The sequence below is a fragment of the Parus major genome, chromosome 11, assembly GCF_001522545.3.
Source record: "Parus major isolate Abel chromosome 11, Parus_major1.1, whole genome shotgun sequence".
Classification (NCBI taxonomy): Eukaryota; Metazoa; Chordata; class Aves; order Passeriformes; family Paridae; genus Parus; species Parus major.
In genome coordinates, this window is record NC_031780.1 from 18810110 (window position 1) to 18815593 (window position 5484).

The 5484-nt window shown below is 46.8% G+C and overlaps 1 long non-coding RNA gene across 3 annotated transcripts in view; it reads left to right on the top strand.

The window, feature by feature from the left end:
• The window catches only part of LOC107210057, a 6923-nt gene extending 3857 nt beyond the window's left edge, over positions 1-3066 (top strand). For 2 of the 3 annotated variants that reach the window (XR_004499043.1, XR_004499042.1), the window contains exon 3: positions 945-1031. This is a non-coding gene — a long non-coding RNA (uncharacterized LOC107210057). Of the gene's footprint in view, positions 1-944; positions 1032-2358 lie in introns of those variants that run through there. The other variant, XR_004499044.1, reaches the window with a different exon arrangement.
• Positions 3067-5484: the final 2418 nt, after the last annotated feature.

The window sequence follows — 5484 nt, forward strand, 5'->3', positions numbered from 1 at the left end:
CTGTCCGTGCGCTGCGGGAGCCGCTCCCCGCTCCCGCTGAGAGCGCAGCTCCATCTGCCGGGGGCCCGCCCCGGAATCCATCCCGGGAACCCCTCCCTGTTCCCATTTTCCCACATTCCCTGTTCTCCACCTGCCGGGGGCCCCGGGGATTCCATTTCCCCGCATTCCGTGCTCTGGGCTGGCAGTGTTTCCCTGCTCGGTGCTGTGAGCGGTGTTTGCGGGCGGGGCTGGCCCGGGGCGCTGCGGGAAGCGCCACAAATCCCGGCCGGGGCATCCCGAGCTGCGCTGGCTGTGCCGGGCCGGGCTCCGTGCGGGGCTCCCGCTCCAGCCCTGCCTGCGGCCCATCGGGGCCATCACCTCACAGCCTTGGCAGCTCTCCCGTCTCTCCTCTCCTCGGCTTCTTGCTTTATTTGTGTGTTCCAGAGCTGTGGGCAGAGCCGCACCAAGGCGCGGTTCGTGTCTCGCCCGCCCTGCCGAAGCGGGGATTGCCCGCTGGGCCGGGAGAGAAGCCACAATTCCCTTGTAGCCAGGGAAAAACTCGAGCGGCTTTTAAAAGGCTGAACCCCCCAGGGCAGCAGAACGTCAGAGGAAGGTGCACCGGGTTCTTAACGCTCCCAACAAAGTTCCTGCAGTTTTAAGGATTAGCAGAATATGTCACTAGGGCTAATCTAATATGATGCATTACCTGATGTGTACAGACTTTGCATATAAGCTGCAGTGTTTGTTTATTCAGCCATAAAATGGAGCAAACCAGTTAATTGTGTGACTTGGTAACTGCATAAGTACTTCTCCTGTGCAGCCAAGTGCTTAAAATACAGATGAGTTGAACTGTGTGCACCCAAATGACATATGGACTTAAAGGAAGGCAGATATGACTTATATTAAAGCTGATACAATGTTTACTTTTTGTTTGAAAAAATAAATTCACTCTCTTGTTTTACTAGGAATGGCCCAATATTGTCCTTACAAAGATAAATGTGACAAAATTTCATCACTTCTATGCTAAAAATATAATCCAGAGCATGACCTCAGTGAAAGGTTTAAAGTTTTCAGGATCAGACCCAAAATGATAAGTGGAAAGGGGAAGAAATTTTTTAAATAACAGCTCCTGTTTCAGGCTCCTAGTCAATTTTGTCATTAGTAAGAAGCATTACTAAAGTAGAATTTGACAGGGTCTTTACAATGTTGACTTGTGTTTTAAAAAACCCAGTGCATAAATGTGTTGTTATGAAAATAAGTCAGTACAAATTTGACGAGAAACAATTTATGTGACTCAGTCCTAATTATTTTCTTTCTGCCTAAAAAACAATTGTTTGTTTTTTTGTTTTTTTTTTTTAAGTTGGCTGCAGTGTTAGTGAAACAATTTTCTGATTTTCAGTAATAAAAACTAATTTTGTTGCATTAAAACTGCTAGGGAAAAAGAATGGAATCTGTTGGCATTATTTGCTTTTCTCTGCAAGCATTTCAGATTGTGTGGATGATTTATTTGTCACTTTGCAGGGGAAATAAAAAGTATTTTGCTGCTTAGATACCTTCACAACCCTTAGGCAGAGCATGTGCCAGCTCTCCCATCAGCAAGGTGAAGAAATCAAACTACCAGGGATCCCAGGGTTAAGAAAGCTCCTGACAACCTCCTGAGGTCACTTCAGACAAAGCCAGGTGTGGCACATCTGATGGGAAGCTAGATGGAACTAATTTGGGTAGATTAGAGATAAAAGTGCTTTGATAAACATCTTCTCCAAGTTACACCACAACAACGGGGAGGATCAGCTCCAGAAGAGTCGGCAGCGATGCCTCTCTGGGTCCTGCTCGGCTCAGCAGGGACAGCTGTGCCCAAACCCTTTGGCCACTGCACCTGGAGCTGGCCAGTGGGCCAGAGCTCTTTGTCAGCTTCAAACACGGGGTTTTTGGGGACAGGGGTTGTCCTGATCCTCCTGCTGTGTGTGCCCCCCCCTGCAGCGGGGCAGAAACACCCTGCAGCAGCACGGGGAGCTCCGGGATGTGGCACAGGAGGCACAGGGGCCAGGCTGGGGCTGTGCCTGGGCTGCAGACCCCACACCTCGAGGGAACCTCCCCTCCAGGCAGGCAGCTCGCAGGGAAGGAGGAAAGCAGAGGGCAGGGAGGTGCTAGCATGAGGTGATGGGATCGGAAGGACAAAGCCTCCAGCGAAGGAGAAGCTCTGTGTGAGGGCAGCGGCAGCACAGGGAGGTGTGGCACATCCCTGCCCTGTCTCTCTCTCTTTCCAAAGGTACCTGGCAGCAGCTGCTCCTCATTCCCAGGTCATATTTTTTCCACAGATTTCGTGGAAAATAACTTCTGGCCTATTCTCTCCCTCCTATTTCCTTCTTCCTCTGGAAGCTCAGGAATCAGATCCTGTCTCAGCTCCTGTTCAAGAACCTCGCTGTCAGAAGTCTGCAAGTGCTGCCATGAGGTGCTGCAAGGCAACAAACTGATGAGACAGCTGCAAAGAGACCCTGAGCAGTGGTGGAATGAAACTGGGAGAGCAGGGATTCATCCATCCAAAGAACCAGGAGGTTTTTATCACTGCAGACAGTGCTGATCCTCAGGTCCACAAAAGAAAAGTTAAGGAATGGAGATAACCTGTGTGTGGCAGGATGCAAAAGCTCTCTAGGGGTAGGACATAAAATAATAAATGAGTTGATGATAAGAGGTAAAGAGATCAGAGTGTGACAGAATGTGTTCTGCAGCTACTGAAGTGTGTTGGACAAAATGAGGGCTCTCTGCTATTTGTGCATCTTGTAAAAATGTCCTGTATTTTTAGCATTTTGTGGAATGAAAGTTTTATGTGCTATTAAATGCTGCTGGCAAATGACTGAGACCAGCAAACTTAAACACACCTCAATTTTCCCTACTTTGGTACTCCTTGCTGTTACTTAGTAACATCAGAGAGATTTTACTATAAACTTTTCTTTTGCCTATGAAAAAACATTCACTCTGCCACTTCCTCAGTCTGTATTTATGCCAAACAGCACATTTGGTAAAGGAAGGGAAAGTGGTCCAGTTCTCTGCCTGACAGGCCAAAGAGAAATGCTTTTAACAGCTATAAAAAAAAATAACTTGTAAAACACAGAGTTTATAAATCAAAAGTCCAGAGGGAGATCTTTATCAAAGCCCTCTATTGATGCAGACACAGCACCATTGAGCATGGCCAGAATACTGAAATAGCTTTTATTAATTAACATTTACAGTGTGTGGCACATGCTGTTCCACCCCAGGGCCATGAGAAATGATGCCATGCAAGGGTGAAGCTCTTCCACGGGCAGTTCAGCTGCACCTTTGATACAGAGCTGCTTCTCTGCCACTGCTGAACCTGATGCATGCAGGGGCTGCAGAGTTCAGAGGTTGGGACCAGCAGCAGGGACACTGTGGGAGCAGTGGGGGAATCCTGCCCCACCCCGAGGTGCTGCTGTGGGCTGTGGGCTCAAACACTCTAGAGACACTGCCCTGGGAGTGGGAAATGCCATCCAGCTGCCCTGGGAGTGGGGAATGCCATCCAGCTGCCCTGGGAGTGGGGAATGCCATCCAGCTGCCCTGGGAGTGGGGAATGCCATCCAGCCACCCCTGGAATACTCTGCCCAGAGCTCAGGAATGTGAAGCAGATGTCTGCTCCTGGCATTTTTCCTGGACTTGAATAAGGCTGTTTGTATTCAAGACAGCTGCTCCAAAGGGTCACAGTTTCTCATGGAATGTGTCCTATTACAAAGCATTCCAGAGGCTAAATTTAGGGGTGGCGTTTTGGGATAATAAGCATCTGAAAAGAAATATTTCTAACAAATTAAGTGTTTTCTTCTCCCATTTTGTCTCCATACAAAAGGAACCAGCTAATGATCATCAAAAGCAGGATGGAAGGTTTTTACCAGAACTGGTGAAAACTGGTGAGAAACATTATCAGCAAGTACAGAACTGAAGGAGCCTGGACAGGAGGGCCTGGGGCCTTCAGCAAAGTCACTGTGGTTGTTTCTATCCTAAATACACTTAAAACACACCAGACCTAAAGTAATCAGATTCTCCATCCCTAAATAGCAGAAGTCAGACCTCTTCTTTTGAAAACCCACAGCAGATTCCCCTTACTGAAAAGTCATTCCCCAACTATTAACTAGAAATGTAAACCATCAAACACATTCTGTTGCTTCTCTGAGAAGGTAAATGGTACAAAGTGCATCCCCAGGGCTGCTGTGCACATTCTGCTTCAGGAAACAAGTGCCAACATCCCAATAAATTATTTAACACAACTATTATGGAGTGGTGAAAGCCAAGCAGAGCAAAGCACCATTTACTGATCCCTTCTCTGTCTGGAGTGCAGGTTGAAGCAATCTGTTGGAAGCTCAGCCATTCTCCTGTTTTCCCCCTGGCACATACTTGCATTTCTTCCCCAAAATCTGGGGGCAATATTTATTTTATTTTTAAAAAGCCACAAAAAACCAGAAAACAAAATAAACTAACCAAGCGTGGTGCCCAAGAGCTGCCTGCATGCATTACCGTGGCTGGAGTTTCATCTGTGGTGCAAATGTTGGCAATGTCAGAACTAATCAGTTCAGTGATTCAACAAGAGAGGCAGAGGAAAGCTGGGTCATTCTGTTCCCTGCCCAATATTAGTATTACATAAATACTGTCTTTATTTGCAGTTTCATTCATACATCCCAGCAGTGCTGCCCATTCAAAGGATGCTGAGCCACAGGCTGTGCAGACAGGGAGGCTCAGCTCTGAAATGGGGAGGTCTGGCTTTGTGTCTCTCCTGCTTTGCTGTGTGACTCTAGATGTCACACCTGGAGCACTGGACTGGACTGCTAGGCTGAGCTTTAACAATGTCCATAAGCTTCACCCTTTTCAAACAGCATCTGAGACCCTCCCAGAGAGAATGCTACTGGAGTACAAAGCACTCCCATCACACTGATGAGCACAACCTGTATTTTCAGAAAGTGTATTTCTTATTTTCCAGAAAACTGATGGCAAAGAAGGCAACATTGGTGCATGCACCAAAGGACCCACCAGGATTTCTCAACAGGTTGTTATTTTTCCATGTGGTCCAGGACTAGAGACATCTTTTACAAAAATTCAAATTAATTCCTAATGAATTGTCTGCCAAAGACAACAGTTTAGTGAATGCCACAGTTCCCAAACCAGAAGCATAAGCTGGGTTTTAGCATTAAATCTCAAGGCATTTAGAGCAAAACTTGTCCTTTAGCTGTCAAACACTGCCAGGACAGTCTTTCAGCAGAGCCTGCTGGGCTGTTCCTACTGAGAATTGGTAATGACTGCTGTATTGCAGGTGCACAAATAAAACCTCCTTCAAAGATACTCTATTTCCTACCATAATGGAGTAGGAATTAAAAACAAATTGTGTTTTACACAGGTCTAAAGAGCCCTCCATATTCTGGCTAATCTAAGGTAAGAGAATTAAAACCGGACACATGATTTGGAAGTGTGGACAGTTACTGCTAAAATGTCCTCCAACTCTGCACA